Source organism: Nannobrachium achirus (assembly GCF_963921795.1).
Source record: "Nannobrachium achirus genome assembly, chromosome: 2".
Lineage (NCBI taxonomy): Eukaryota > Metazoa > Chordata > Actinopteri > Myctophiformes > Myctophidae > Nannobrachium > Nannobrachium achirus.
Genome location: NC_137811.1, coordinates 24,388,095 through 24,405,594, shown reverse-complemented (window position 1 = coordinate 24,405,594; position 17,500 = coordinate 24,388,095). Strand labels below are relative to the sequence as shown.

Sequence of the window (17,500 nt, the reverse complement as noted above, 5' to 3'; positions counted from 1 at the left end):
GTGTGTGTGTGTGTGTGTGTGTGTGTGTGTGTGTGTGTGTGTGTGTGTGTGTGTGTGTGTGTGTGTCTCTCTCTGTATGTCTGTCTGTCTGTCTCTCTCTCTGTGTCACTCTCTGTCTCTCTCTCTGTCGGTCTCTCTCTCTCTCTCTCTCTCTCTCTCTCTCTCTCTCTCTCTCTCTCTCTCTCTCTCTCTCTCTCTCTCTCTCTCTCTCTCTCTCTCTCTCTCTCTCTCTCTCTCTCTCTCTCTCTCTCCCTCCCTCCCTCCCTGTCTGTCTGTCTGTCTGTCTGTCTGTCTGTCTATCTGTCTGTCTGTCTGTCTGTCTCTCTCTCTCTCTCTCTCCCTCTAATGGAAGAAGCAAGCACTAAAGGTTTTACCTGAAAGTAAAGTAACATATTGGCACCAAAATACTTTTAAAGTATTAAAAGTGAAATAAATAAATAATAAATAGCCTATTTAAAAATAGCGGAAGTATAAAACATAGAGCTTGATTGGTAAATATTTGGTCTATGAGATGTACTGTAGTGGAGTATAGAAGTACTTAAAGAGGTGGTGCCATAGTTTTGTACTTTTTTCTGTTTTGTTTGTGTCTATTGAGTTAAAAGTACTCTAATTTGCCTTCCCTGTGTATTTTTGGTTTCTTCCTGAAAGATGAAAGCCACTGAGTCACCGATCGAAAAACACAGATTTCATTCATGAAATCATCCCCTCCCCTTTTTACCATATACCCAACACTGTGGGTGTGGCTAACTTCAGCTGGGTCACCACCCACCCACCCTTGGCAAGATATGACTTCCGGTTGGTTCTAGCTGACGTGGCGGAAGTGCTGCGTTTAAGAGAAGTTACGTCATGTGGTGCGGGTCTGTTTACATTCCCCAGCGAAACAAACACAAAGATTGTAGCTCTTAAAGGGACTACACCATGAATTTACATTTTTCCAATTTTTATGTATTTTCTTGGTGTCCCACCAGCAACTTCTATCCTCACAAAGTCCTATTTCTGACCATTGTGTCTTTCTCAGTTTATGGGCAGATCTATGTTGGCATGTCTCAGAACGGTCCTGATTGTGAAAGGTCAGATTTGTGATGTCACAAGGCCTGAGAAGGAGGCAGGAGGAGCTGGGAGAGGGTTGGGGAGGGGTGGGCAGGCCTGAGAAGGAGGCAGGAGGAGCTGGGAGAGGGTTGGGGAGGGGTGGGCAGGCCTGCTGAGCAGGAGGTGGGGAGGAGTGTGGGGCCAAAACTGGCTCAATAGCACAGTCCTCCCACTCAGGACAAGGTGGTACTGCAGCTGAAAATGCTCTGAAAGCCAGGCAGAAATGACAGGGGCTCTGTATTCGGGAGTGGTAATTTAGCCTCAAACCTTTTCAAAAACGTTTTTGGGACACAAACAGTGTTATATAAATTATTTTTAAATGCATGGTGTAGGACCTTTAACTCGCTCTGTGTCGAATACGTTTGCAGGGACACCACACAGTGAAAAAGGACAACTGCCGGGAAAATTCAGCACCTCATAGAACTCTCTCCGCTTCATATCTTGACCAGGCTTTTCTCTTCGCGGGTGAGTTAGCCTGTCTACACGAGGCTACCGCCCACCTGACAACCAGGCATACTTAATGAACTGGTGGGTGTGGCCAGATATCATTTTGAACACTTTCTGTACACTTTTTTGGGGAAATAAATCTTCCTCCTAGTACCGGTATAATAATAATACCTGATCATCATGTTTTAGGGGGGGCACCCCATCTTTATGATCAAATACATCTAATATACTCAAATAAAGCAAAAGTACTTCAAAATTGGGGGGAATGCCCCTCATTTTCAACATTGAACTATATCATTACTAAACCTTGGAGTTGTTGTGTGGAAATAAGAAAAAAAGTCCCCCCTTCTGCATGTGTTGCCTAGAACTGGAGGATTGATTGTGGGGTTTGGCTTGCAAAGTACACTTTGATAATTTGGTGGTATTCCCCTTTAAGTGCAGTACAGGAGTAAATGTACCTAGTTACTTTCCAGCGCAGACACACAGGCAGGTAGCAGCAGCACACCCCCTACTTCAAAGTGATGAGGCGACTATAATCTGTCGCAAGGAAACCTCACATGTCCAAAACTGTTAGGCCTCAGACAAAGGTACCTGCTTTATGCTTGCCCATGGGGAAGGCATAAAGCACATGCATAAAGCACATGCTCTAAATGTCTGTCTGAGGCCTTACTATTGATGATTCAAATTAAAACATTAAAGCTCAAAATTCGAGCTTGTGGATCTGCTACGTGTAATTTTTTTTGGTGGCAACGTAGTGATCAACCAGAGCATTCATCTACAGGCCACTTTTAACCGAAACAGATTCGTGGCCGAATCGGCGGCGGATAGCGGCGGAAAGCGTCTGTTGCCGAACGGGAGCTCATCGGTAGGTTTTCAGCAGCGGGTCGGGAACGCTATCGACGGAAAACTGGAAGACTGGACTTGCTCAGTTTTGTTGAGTCGCCCCTGGACGTCGGTGAATTGTAGCGAGTTGTAATGGACCATTAGTTTGCTACTGCTGCAGCAAAACCAAGCCTAAATAAGCCAGAGACATTTTCCCGTTGCACATTTTAACTAAATAGCATATTCACAATCTCAACTCTCAATTTCCTATACTAATCAACTCCAAGGCAACGCTAGTAATAGTGACGAGTGTTGTTTTGGTGTGAGGAGAAGAAAACACCGGACAGGAAGAATCTCCGCTTCTGCTCCCCGGTTGCCAGATTCTGTGAGTTAAACAAGCGACCAGGTCTATGAAAACAAAGCCTAAAGAAGCGTCCAGTTTCACCTATTGAGCTCTATTACATTAGCTATTTTCGAAAAGAATGTTGAAAGCAAGGCCAAATAAGCAACTACAATTCAGAAACATGCCCAAACAAAAGTAACCCACAACTAGCAACATTATAGGAAAACAGGATCAAAGTCACTTGTAACGAGCCGAAATGGCAACACAGTGCGCATGCGCAAAACTGTACAGTAATTACAGTCAGCATACAGTCGGCTGGAAAATTCAATGTGCTTAGTTTTTTGCAGTTCTTTGCACTTCTTTGCAGTCTGTGAACAGTTTGAACAAGTCTCCTGTAGTATTTTCGGTGTGGAGGCACCTTACGAAGAAAGTAACCCGGAACCCAGAAAGTTTCCTGTCAGTCTACTGTCCTATCGATAAAGGCATAAAAGCCCAAAAACAAATCTTAAAAGCATTACCCCGAATTAGAGTTTGGAAAGCTGCACGTCTCAGACGAAAAGTTTGGTGGTCGGAGACAGTATGGACAACCCTTCAGCAGGTCTTAGAGGCTTATTGTCGGTATCAGCCAGAGTGCGGGAGTCCCCGTTTTGCAATGCACTGTATAGACCCCTGAGAGATGGACTGCTGAGGTGGAGCGCAGCACCTACCATCAGATACCCTGTACTTACCGCACCGAAGCCGCGCTACTCATTCGCTGAGTTGGCGGTGCCCAGGGATCAAACCCTCCATGACCTTGTGGACAATCACGACACAATAAGAGGTTAGAAAATGGAGATGAGAGGTTTCTTGGCCGACAGTGACGATATACACTAGGCAGCTTCACACCCTGAGCAGCAGAGCCCTGAGTCACGTCTCACAATGACACACCAGGAGGAGAAGAGCACAGACCCTGGCAGAGCACTGCAGTACTGCAGATCCCCCAGTACTCTACTCTACTCCTCTCCTCTCCTCCTCTCCTCTCCTCCTCTCCTCTCCTCTCCTCTCCTCTCCTCTCCTCTCCTCTCCAGTAACAATATAATTTTGTTGCTGTTGGGCATAAAACCTCTTATCTACATATTTTAACTTGTTTATCGTACAGTGGGCCCCTAGTGATTCTGTCGGCTCCCTCAAAAAGGTCTCGATCAGCGACTATAGGTATACCTTTCTCAGCCACTCCCCCAGATTTCTCAGCCGTGAAGAGAAGTGAGGCGTTTTATGGTTGTAGATCTGCTACGTTTGCTGTTTTTGGAATTTGGAAAGTAACAGTTTTAGACATAATGAGGTCCCCCCCCCCCCCCCCCCCCCGGCAGAGACGATATCAAATATAGATCAGGTCATCTCGGATTGTAGCTTTGTAGATTTTGTAGCTACAAACGCCAACGCTTTTGTATATCTCCATGTCGCTGGGTTTCCATTGAAAACGAACGGTGTAGCCTGTCACCAGATTTGTAGCTGGCAGTGTGAATAAAACTAGGGATGGGAAGATATGAAAATGTCATGTCACAATTATAGTGACCAAAGGAATTGCGATTTACGATAATCGCGATAATCTAAATATCCCCAGGCCAACATCCATTAATAACATCCATAAAGTATGTTATTTCCAGGTCTGTTTTACCAACTATCCAGCAGTTTCCGCCAGAATTTACTGTAGAATTATTTGTGGGACACTTCCGGTTAACAGCAGACATACAAGCTCACGTCGCGTCGTAAATGCAACCGCTGTGAGCTTGTAGATCACACTCGGCTGCAACGCCATAAATGCCGCTAGCCTTCTGCGCAATGCATGATTGGACGTTGGAAAGTTGTGGATAGAGGGTTTAAATAGTACTGGATATGCAGCTCGGCAAATAAAATAGGTGAATTGATCCCAGTGCACGACGGAGGACGATTTCACGATACATTTAAATCACCACAATACGATTATGGTGAGTGTTTTTTATCATGATAAACAATAATAATGGTTATCGTCCCATCCCTACATAGAACTGACACAAAAAAAAACAACACACTGCAGCCTCTCCTGCACTGTCTGCAGGCAGTAGGCCACAGATCCTATTGTGTATGTATGACACATAGCTACAGTAAACGGGGGGAGAGAGAGAGGGGGGGGAGGGGGGCTGGGAGGATAAGGGAAGAGGGAAAGGCAAAAAAGCTGGAGGGGAAAAAGATGTTTTGTTTAGCATAACAAAGAATAATAAATTACACCAAAATAAATTATTTTTATTCATTCTAAAGCTGGTTGCACACTGCTGCATTTTTATTTTTTCGTTGCGAAATGCGTTTTTCAGGGCAAGGAGAGAGAGAGAGAGAGAGAGAGAGAGAGAGAGAGAGAGAGAGAGAGAGAGAGAGAGAGAGAGAGAGAGAGAGAGAGAGAGAGAGCAAGGGACCCAAATGGTCCGAAAATAAATACGAAACGGGTGGCACTAGTGTGCAAACGTGATTAACATAACGTGAGGTTGATTTCCTTATTTTTATATATTATATTATATGGGGTTTCTGGGCAACACCTAAAATTGGACCTCTGAAATTGGTTCCGAGATCTGAGTGGAGCAGACTAAAAGAAACACCCAAATGGCACCTATCATTTTATGGACGCGGAAAAACCTAAGCTGTTCTACCACCACAGTATAGGCGAGATGTCAGCTGTAGCAGTCTACAATAAGAAACAATAGTGTTTTCACCTCGATGAATATTGTAATCCACGATCACATTCGCATCGCGAGGCGTTGTGTGATTGTAGATCTGCTATTTTCAGTAGTTTTATGCAACAGTCTTATATGATGAATGAGGGCTTTGATTTTGAAAAAACGCACAAATTAGAAACTTGGGAGATATGAGGTTTCTGCCCGACAGTGACGATATATTGTGCTGCAGTAATCTCATCCCTGGTCAGTCAGTCAGTTGTGTATTAGCTTGTCTGACACGGTGGCACCTAGTTGATGGAGTTACGTAGCCACTAGCCAGCAACAGAATGGCCATTGCTGGAGAGGCAAGCAGAGCGTGCAGACAATACACAACAACGCAGCCGAAAACTCACGCCGGTCGGGGGAAAATGAATAAATAGACCAGTCAGTCGCTGGAAGTTACATATTGCAACCGGAGATTCTTTATCCAGCTCTAGATTCTATCTACGGCGTGTGATCTGTAGGTCAGGTCTATCCATCCCATAGCCTGGGAGAGCGTAACCGTGACAACAGACAGGACACTGACGCCTAGCCCTCCTCATTGGCCACATGCGCCAGGTACTGTAGAGAAAGTGACGGGAACGATATACAGTAAACAAGGCACTGATGACTAGGACGGGAAGTACTGTATGTAAACTAGAACTGCACTCTGTTGAGGTGCCAACTTGCGTAGGCTATGTATGGCCTACTTGTGCGCCAGCAGAGCACGCCATGAGGTGCGCTCACCACGAGCATCACCGGGAATGCTGGTCCCTCATTGGCTGTTAATGATGATCAGAAATGCTGGTCCCTGATTGGGCTATGGGCTTAAACAGACACAGACAGACACCGACATACAGTTCAGTATATATACGGTACGCAGCCGAACGCCGTACTTGCGCTCTCTGCTGGCGCAATTAATGAGCTCTGACGAGATGTAGACCAGGTCTGTGACCTGATAAAAAAGACGGAATGAGATGGTAAGGCAAATTAGCAAGAGGATTGTGGGAAGTGGGAAGAAAGGAATACACAGGACGTGGGTGCAGTGGGTGACAAATTGACAAAGAATAGCTGGATAACAGCACAGTGTATAGAGGAGGTTTAAAAAGAGCTTCCTCAATCTCCCTCTATTTCTTTTTAGATTTTTCTCTCTCTCTGGCTTTCTCTTTGTCTGTGTCTCTTCTCCTCTTCCCTCTGGCTGCCTTGCTGTGTGCTTGTCCTGTGCTGTGCTGCAGAGTCAGCCTGACAGAGACGGAGGAGAGGAGAGGAGAGGAGAGGAGAGGAGAGGAGAGGAGAGGAGAGGAGAGGAGAGGAGAGGAGAGGAGAGGAGAGGAGAGGAGAAAGGGGAGTAGTAGCACAGTGATAATCTCTCTTGTCTGGCTCCATTACTCTCTCCAGTACATGACTGATGATGAGCAGCTCCAGACCTGCACTCTGGGAATACCATCATGCACGGATGCACGCACCCATGCACACACACACACACACACACACACACACACACACACACACACACACACACACACACACACACAGCTCGAGGGAGCCCGGTGGCCGCTGCTACGTGCAAGCTGGTGCAACAACAGCTGTGCAATACAAAACAAACTGGAACTAAGCACTGTAGCTACAACGTCACAGCCCGATATAGTGTTTTGGAACACAGGAGGGAGAGAGAGAGAGAGAGAGAGAGAGAGAAAGGTCACCAGAAAGTCACGTCACCTCTGGGTGGCCTCATATGCTCGTCAAACACTCATTTCAGTGGGTTAAGCCTGCAGTTGTAAATAGCAGATCCACAATCTCACAATGTGACTTGTTGTGAGCTTGTATATCTGCTATTTACATCAGGTGTTCATTTAGCTCCATTGCTAAAGCTGCATTATTTACAGATTTGGGGGTCTCGATGTGCAAATGCATTTTTAACCACTGAGCTAATAGAGCCTGATGCCTGATCGCTCTATAGTCTGGTGGAGAAATTGAATTGAGATCTTCAGATCAAAATCGTGACAGAACCAGAAACGGGGTTGTCTCAAAGGCCATGTCCAACCTAGACACATGGATCTACATAATCTACATCTGTGTCAACAGAACGGCCGGGAGACAAAATACAACCACGCCAATTATATAGAAAACTATATAAAAACACTATCTATCTATCTATACTATAGATAAATAGTTTTTGAGCGGTGCTCCTGGAAGGAGATAAGCTCCAACATCTGGCTTTGTCCAAGCTCTGAAGCATGGCCTAAATCTGGCCTACATCTTGGCACAAAGCGATTAAAGTTTGTTGTGCTTCGAAAAGAATGTCCAGGCTCTGAAGTCTGGCCTACATTTGGCCTACATCTTGGCACAAAGCGCTCCTGCACCACGAGATGCCCAGCCCGCACAAGCCGTCTCCCAAGCACAGTCCCAAGCCGTCTCCCAAAATGTACATACACCAAGATATGCCACACAATTCACACACAAAAAAAGTTACATAATACAGCTTTAACTTCTAGTCCTCTGGCTGAATGGACTTAGAACCAGGTAAACCAGACTATAGTACTTGTCCCACTTTCTTCCATCTTTTCCAGATAAACTTTATTTTGACATGCTACTCCTACCACAGTTTTGATGGCATGCTCTTGGGCCACATGTCAAATCGACCGGCTTCATCGCTAAGAGATCCGTTATATTATAGTTTAATGTATCTTAATGTATTGGTTAATTACTTTTCTCCTTTGACTTTAATGGGAAAATGCAAACATTACACTTTTCCAAATATGGAGATACTGACATCAACAAAGTCATAGACCACATGAGACTGACACAGTATGCCCTTATATGAGCATTCCAAGATATGGGCTTAGTATTGATGACATCAGGGATCTCCATATATGGGCATAGTAGGGACAAGGACTGACACAGACCACTCCATGGCCATTCCTTTATTAGTGAAGTAATTCCCCCATTGGCCTGAATGGGGAAAATTCAAATAGTAAGACGGAATTCATTTGAAAGTGTGACTGGCATCACGCAACCACACATCTTTCAGTATATGAGGGATTGAATGTCGGTGTCTCAGAAGTAATGTTGGAGAACCCTGACGTATCAGTGATGTCAGTCATCTCCAAATCTGTGCACTGTTTCAGCATGCGGCTGTTACTATGGCGGAGACAAATGCGCAGTAAAGGCGGAGCTATCAGTGATGTCAGAAATTTGGGCACTGTTTCACCCGTTTATGCCCATATATGGTCTTCCGTGTCCTATGCCCATACTGTATGGTGTTCCTGTCCAGGCCAGGATGTGATGTCAGTGTACTGTAGATAGACGGCAGACAGCGGACAGACAGACATTCCGTAAATGAATAGTTACCGATGTACACCTGTATATATATAATGGATTTTATTGTCTCTGCTAAACCTAATAAACTAAAACTAATCCTTAAAGTGATAGTTCACCTATTTTTGAAATGAAGCTGTGTGAAATACTTGCCATTAAAATAGTGGTTACAAATGTATTAATCCATTACCAGAGTCCCGTGGTCAGAGTTCTGGTCAGTTTTAGATGAATATAAAGTAGTTCCGGTGATTTGGCAGGGGCTTAAGACCCAATCATTAAAAATAGATGAATCCACAAAACTAGCGTCATTTGTATTGTTGACCTATTTATACCAAATAGACCAACGTTCGTTCAACTTTGACCCCTCTGTCACATGATACTATTTTTTGTGTCCAGTATCACTACGCCGCTGCATCGTATTTCCCCAAAACAAGGTGCTATGCAGTCAGCTGATCAGAACGAAACATCGCTCTGTATGGTAGAAATATGCCAACAATACAAATGACGCTAGTTTTGTGGATTCATCTATTTTCAATGATTGGGTCTCGCCAAATGGCCCCCACCCCATTGGAACTACTTAATATTCAGCTAAAACTGACCAGAACTCTGACCACGGGACTCTGGTAATCAATTAATACATGTTTAACCACTGTTTTAATGGCAAGTATTTCACACAGCTTTATGTCAAAAATAGGTGAACTATCACTTTAAATAAAAAAATGTAGATAACAAAATAAAAATAAACTAGCAAACCCACTTAAAAAACTAATCAAAACTAAACTTGAAATTGAAAAGAAAAAGCCAAAAACTAAGCCAAAAAACAAATAAGAAATGCGAAACTTTAATAACCTTGCTGACTGATGACGCACTGGGCTGGTCGGAGCGGAACTGAGCAGGAACAGAATGTAAATTAGCTACAGATTAAGCGCTGCACTGGGACACAAGCTAACAGGCATTCAATTAAAAAGCAGATCAAATGAATGCGTGGATGAATCAGAACTAGACAGCTGACTGGGAAGACAATTTATCTTCACTGGCAGCACGGAAACTCCATCTGTAGTCCCATAGGGTTGAACTTGTTCCACCATTTAAAAGAGTTAATGTTCTGTTCAGCAGTGGGCACCGCAAACTGGCAAGCAGTGGTGGGAAGTAACCAAGTACCATTTACTCTAATACTGTACTTTAAGGTATTTTGCTACTGTCGGGCAGAAACCTGTTGTCTTAACTTTTTGTACTTTTTTCCCCCCTGTAAATTAATTTAATTAATGCCCTACTTGATCATGAAGATTGCAAACGTGCCCCAGACTACATTTTGGAATTGATAAAATGTGGCTGCAAAAGTGAAAACCCATGTAAGTAAAAAAAAAAAAAGTGCTAGTAGAGTACACAGTTTGCCATGCACAATGTCCTGTCAACGTGTTGGTGTAGGATGCTCAAGATAGGCATGTTTATTCTTATGAAAGCATCCACACCAACCACGCCCACGACAACACCTACCCCCACCACCCAGAACATTGTCTCGCCACTTGTCCCAAGCCCCACATCCATTTGCAGGAAAACCTCCTCACCCCTGTCCTGGACTCATTTAGGTAGACTTGCAGCACATTATACAATAACCACCTTCCCATTTACATATGCACCACACATAGCTTCTTATACCATAGAACTTGCATTCACACATGAAGCATAGCAAACACTCCATCCACACTTGCCAAGGCACCATTTTTTTAAATAAATTCCTGTAAACTTAGTTCTTGTCTCTGTATCTGATTCTGGTGTCTCAGACAAATGTGGCTAGTTATCATTGGGCCATAAAGAAAATATGCTCATAATATTAAAATATAAATTGTAGAAAGCTAATTTGAAGCATTTGAAATTGAAATGTGAAATTATGCATACGTCCACTTCCACTAATTCTCAACTTGAACTATGTCATTAATATACTTTAGAGTTGTTGTGTGGAAATAAGAAGGAAAAACTAGGTGTGGTATGTTGGTTGTGGGTGTGCATTGGGTGGTATTGAATTAGGTGGTTATGAATGAGCGGGGTCAAACGCAATCCAAGGTGAGTGGACAAGTTAGCTTCAGAGACAGTGAAGTCAAAAAACAGCCTCATGGTGGCGCTATAAAAGGCTGATGTGAAAAATGAAGGGAAAGGGTTTTTCCTTGGCCTCTAGGGAGTGCGCTTACAAAGTTTGAAACTGATCGGTGGAGTTATAGGTAAAACGACAAATCGGCCTGTTATAGCGGCACCATGAGGCTGATTTAAAAAAAAATTAAGTGGCATTTCTTCCTCTGCCTAGTGGGAATGTGTGTGTGCGATTTCATGAAAATTGCACTTTACGTTTGTGATTTGAGGCATTTTGTTCAAAAGGGCTCAATCCTACAAACTTTGGAAGCCAATCTTAGCCAATCAGGATGGAATATGTAAAATCGGACAGATCCATGTCGATCACATGACTGTCAAGATACTGCCTACCGATTTGTAGGATTTTTGGACAAAATATGTAAGAGTAGTGTACAGAAATGTGCAAACATTGGCCTCATGGTGGCGCTCTAAAAGGCTGATGTGAAAAATGTGGGTCAGAGGTTCTGAATTGGCATCCAGGGAGTGTGTGTGCTCATTTTGGCAGCGACCAGGCCAGCGGCGACAGAGATTAGGTGGTAACAAACTGCGAGGACGCACGCACACACGCACGCATGCACACACGCACGGACGGACGGACGGACGGACGGACGGACGAAGGGGAAAACATACTCTCCCCCATGCCTTCGGCTGGTGGAGACAAAAAGTCCCCCTTATGTGCTGCCTAGAACTGGAGGATTGATTGTGGGGTCATGTGATCAGTGAAATCATGATGTACTTTGCAAGCCAAAGAGTACATCTTCTTGATGACGACTAAAGCTCAGAGGCAAATATTGAACTTTTTACTCCACTACAAGACAATCATGTCCCACATGTTGAGACATCGTGTTAGTCTACTGACTCACACACACACAGATGCACGCACGCACGCACGCACGCACGCACGCACGCACACGCACACACGCACACACACACACACACACACACACACACGCACACACACACACACACACACACACACACACACACACACACACACACACACAGAGTAGTGTACTCAGCTAGCCCGTCAGCCCAGCCAAGGGAAGGTGGAATCAGTCTATTGGGGTGACTCTCCACTCTGTGTCTTATCAGTGTTTGTCCTCTCCCAGCCTCCTAATCTTTATTATTTCTCTCTTTCTTTTCCCCCGCTCCTTGCACTTGTCTTGGCTCCAGCTATAAGCTCCAACCTTTTCTACCCTCTTCTTCTCTCCATCCCGTCTCCTGATCTTGTGCTTGCCTTTATGAGACCTTCTGTTATTAAACAAAAATAATGTCCTTTATCTCCGTTCGCCTCCCTCCTTCCCTCCCTCCCTCCAAACCCATGTCCTTAGCTCCTCTCTGCGTCCCCAGACTCCCTACCCGAGGTGACGGTAAAATGAACAACGCACAGTGGTTCTCAAACATTTTCATGTCATTTCAGGTCACAGTATTGATTGATTGATTGATTGATTGATTGATTGATTGATTGAAGACTTTATTAGAAGTTTGCATAGGAAAAGGTACAGTTTCATGACAGTACAGTTCACTTGGTACATAAAAGAATACACCCAAGAATGCCTATGGTTTGTTTCCATTGAGCTCCTTTTTAAAATAAAAATCATATAACATTGAATGACAGAAAGATAGAACACAGTACTATGCAGAAGATATCAGAAAAACTGTTGTGAAGCTTCTTATTAGAATCTCCATTTCTTTGTTTAAAATGAGTTGAGGGGGGAGAGGGTGGGCGAGCAACTGTATCTGTACATGTGAGTGTATTGTGTATTTGTATTGTATGTAATGTTTTACACACAGTATGTGTAGACCCCCTCTAAAATGAGATGCTGCATCTCAAGTTTGTCATTATTAGGCCAAAAATACATACGGTACATAGCACATACAGTACAGTATGTCCCCATATAGCGTTTTTGGGCAGAGGACTCTGATACACTATATGCACACAAATCCAAAACACCAGTCAAAAGTTAAAAGACAGTTCATGTAGGTATACACTCCCTTGACTTACAATACTGTCATGAATAGGAATGCTGAAACAAATACAACACAAATACAGCACACAAATACAGCACACACACACACACACACACACACACACACACACACACACACACACACACACACACACACACACACACACACACACACACACACACACACACACACAATACACTGATCTATGTAACTTCTATTTAACACATACATTAAGTCCATGTGCATATGAGATAGGGGTGGGCAATATAATCAATATGGCAATACATCGCAATAGTTTATTTGCCAATACTGTATCGATACTTCAGGCCGTAGTATCGCGATACTACGAAAATAAAATATGTTCCCATGCATAGGAACCAATGGTAGAAGTCTGGTCCTGACACTCCGCTGCCTCTAGATGTCGCTTTACTATAGTAGCTACTTCCCCTTCCCACGGTTCAGTGAGTGAGGTCTCTCTAGAAGAAAATGGCTGCGAACGACGAAAACAACAACATTAGAGCAGCGTCTTCAGCTTTTAAATCTAATATATCGCAATAGTATCGTATTGCAAAGATTCGCAATATATCGAGATTCTATTGCATCGTGACCCAAGTATTGTGATGCTATTGCATCGCAAGATTCTTGCCAATATCCACCCCTAAATACGAGACATGGTCCGCCCAGAACAGAAGCATGGCAGGCAGTCAAGGAGGGAGGGGGGGTTAGAAAGCGACTCCGGGAAACTATTTCACACACCGGCTCAAAGACTTCACAGAATGTGGCATATGGGGGGAGGGGGGGTAAGAGAGAGACCCAAGTCACAATTCACCCTGTATCCTCTGTGTCTCCATTACAGCAGCAGGCTGCACCACCAGAGTCGTGATGATGCATCTCTGCAGCTGCAACAGGAGGACTCAAGGTCAGCTCTCCCATGCATTTGGGGACAATACAGAAGTGGAGTTGGTGTTGAGTTTACGCACGCACGCACGCAAGATTTGTGAGACTCATGGAAGGATAAATGCATGTCTGCCATTTGAAAGTTCAAAGTCAACATGCTTCATCATTAGCCGTGTGAGCGGAAACAGCGCTGTAATATGCATGCATGCATGCATGTCTCCCTACCTCCCCTTTCTCTCTCTCTCTCTCTCTCTCTCTCTCTCCCTCTCTCCCTCCCTCCCTCCATCCCTCTCTCTCTTTCTCTCTAAATGTCAATTCAATTCAATACAAAGGAGCTTTAATTGGCATGAGAAAACATGTTTCCATTGCCAAAGCAAAAGTGGAACAAACAATCAACACAAAACAATGTATGTACAATTTTAATATTCAAACTCTGAGAGTGTACAAATTGCACCCGTAAAGACCTATTTGGTTCCATTTCTACGGAGTCAAAGTTAAAATAATGGGATTTTACAGTGTATAATAATAATGATAATTGTTATAATAATAAGAATAATAACCAGTAAGACTCCTAAGGGCGAAAAGCGACCCATCTGTCTTGGCCATTTGTCTTGGCCATATATGGATTCTGTTAGTGTGGTTCTCCTAACAGGGCATCATCTGGGATACAATCCCTTTTATGCCCATATATGGAGATCCCTAACAACAGAATCCCTTTTAAGTGATGTCACAATGATGTGTCAGGGGAACCACAGTGTCAGGTGTTACCAGTCTGGTCGGACGTCTACGGACAAGCTGTGACGGTTCTGATAGTAAACTGCGACCAGCGGTTGCAAATAATCATCTATGATGATAATTCTAATAATAGTATTATGGTCTATCCACATTTTCTTCCCCTCACAGTACATTTGCACATAGTCTCTGTCGGGTGGAAACCTTATTGGTTGTCCAAAGTTCTAATTTAAAAGCATTAAAAGTAGATCTTCAAGCTCAAACACGTGTCGCTTCCTGCCGTGTTTCAAGAGGTAGATCTGCTACTTTTGGTGTGATGCTGTAATATGATAAAGTAGGGGCGTTAATTAAAAAAAAAAAAAAGTTTCTGCCTGACAGTGACAATAATTATGTGAAATGTGTTCTCTGCATTTAACCATCCTTTAACTATTAGGAGTAGCAGCCGGCTGCAGTTGAATTATTTTCTTATGTCAACAATCCTTCACTTGCAAATGCTTAAACTGTCAAAATGTTTCAAATCAGCCCTTACAGGTGTAACGTGGTGTAAAGTAAGTAACTAAGTAGCCTATATTTACTCAAGTACAATGACAATCTCAGAGGCAAATATTATACTTTTAGTCTACTACACTTATTTGAAAACTTTAGTTACTAGTACCGTAGTTACTTTGAAGATATATTATTAGAAAACAAACAGTAACCACTTCAACCCTATATACATTTTATACTTTAAAGGAGTAGTTCACCCCAAAAATGACTTTTTCAATTGATTACTCATGCCATGGAGACTTGAGTTCAACAATATTGTTTTGTATTTGTCACATTCCTCAAAAAAGTGATGTCACAGTCAAAAAAGTGATGAGAGTAAATGTACCCCTATTCATTCTGAATGGGGACCCAGATGCATTTGGGTCCCCTTCCGGAATCAATGGGGGTACATTTATTGTCATCAAAGTTTTGCCTAGTAAAGGCCTATAGTATTATTGAACTCAAGTCTCCATGGCATGAGTAATCAGTCATACACGGATACACACACGGCCATGCTATGGAGCGGTCTACCACCGCACAAAAAGTCGTTTGGGGGATGAACTACTCCTTTAACTCACTCTCTGCCAATGACGTATAACGACCTCTGTTTTCCAAAGATTTTTTTACAAAGCTGTTTGCAGAGGGCCAGCAGACAGACAGACAAGAGACATACATACAGACAGACAGACAGACAGACAGACAGACAGACAGACAGACAGAGAAGATCATAAGCCTGTTTTACAGCCTTTTACAGCACCAACGCCACAGGCTGTCAACCCGAACCCCCCCATCCGAACAGACACAAAAGCACACACACACACACACACACACACACACACACACACACACACACACACACACACACACACACACACACACACACACACACACACACACACACACACACACACACGGATAGTATCTCTCAAGTTAGCTGGGGGTAAAGGTGACCAAGTTGATGTTAAAGGAAGACTAGGTTAATAGTTCTGCCAAAGGTATGGAGTATCACAGTCGTGCCATCCATATCTGTGCATGTCATGCATGCATTTCTATACCAGCACACAGGTAACGCAATCACTGACACATACACAAAAACACTAGAACACACACACTGGAAGTGCCGACCGACACTCTGCAAGATTTATAGCACACAAAGTGTAATTGATCTTCGACCTCCAATAAGTGTTCCGCTTGGCGTTGACAGGAGGCACACATTCCCAAAATATATTTTGATTGCAAAGAGGAGGATTTGAGTGTCACGGCATGCTATGGGTCGGGACCCCCAGATGGGGGGGGTCTCCAGATGACAGTGGAGAAACAATTTAAGAACTAATACCTCAAAAAGAAAGAAAGACAGTGTACAGTGTTCTGTATTGTTACCTCGGCTACATTGAAAATGAGTTCCCTCGAAATACCACCAGTCAGCTTCAAAACCAGCCTCTGTGATGATTAGGATGATTATGAGAGAGTCAGATTTTAACCACTTAAACCACTTTTATATGAGATATATAACATCACTGTCGGGCAAAAACCTCATATCTCCAAGTTTAAAATGTGTAATTGTTTTCATCATACAAGGCCATGGCACAAAAGTAGTGAAAACAGCTGATCTACAAGCACACAACTTGTAGATCGGCTATTTTCACTAGTTTAAATCATTTTAAAAATGATAAATACAAAACAAACGGTTTAGGACATACAAGGTTTCCACCCGACAACGACGATAAAGTGGTTCCTGTGTAAATAAGCCGAAAAGCTTACTAGGATCTCTTTTTAGTTGACCTTGTACCAGTGAACTGTACTGTCGTGATTGAAACTGTACTTTTTTTCCTAAGCAACCTTCTAATAAACTCTTCAATCAATCAAACCCTATATTATGGTTGACCGGGGTCCCTCAGGGTTCCGTACTAGCGTCTCTTGATCTGTTTTCTGTACAAGCGGGGATAGCTTTCGATGAAAACAGCAGATAGTCGTTGTTGTTGCTACAGCAGCAGCGCGTGTGTGTACGCATCATATCACTACGGTGTCATGTAGCCTAACTGAAGAAACAGGAATTCACCAAACCACAATGAGCTGCACACGCTAACTGTGACAAAACCACAACACAACATGCAGCAACGAGCTGTCGTTCCAAGAACAACGGAGGTTTGGACATAATGTGAAATGTGTGGGTGCTCATGTGTGCGTACGACGTGCAAGCACGCAGCCCTGCGAGCTTGCACATTACATCTGCTATTTAAGGGGAACTTGGAGGGGATTGAGAAATAGGGGCAGAATATAGAAAGGCAAAATAAAAAGAAGTAGAACAATCATCCTTCCTCGTGTCATTTCAAAAGCCTTATCACTCAGTAGCAGCAGCTTCGTGACTCATGCATGTTTATGAGACACTTTTCTACGTTTTCTACAGCTCTGCACTTTTGACATAAATCTTATCTTCTGCATTGAGCCCCTGGCATAAAATCTTTTTTCCGATTGCTGAGGGGTCCACGGCCAAATACAGATCAATGTGGGGTTCATTAACTTG

General features: G+C 43.4%; 1 protein-coding gene across 1 annotated transcript in view; it reads right to left on the bottom strand.

Moving 5' to 3' along the window:
- znrf2b (zinc and ring finger 2b) overlaps positions 1-17,500 on the bottom strand; it is a 160,035-nt gene that overhangs the window by 68,382 nt on the left and 74,153 nt on the right. The gene's annotated exons all lie outside the window — the stretch shown is intronic.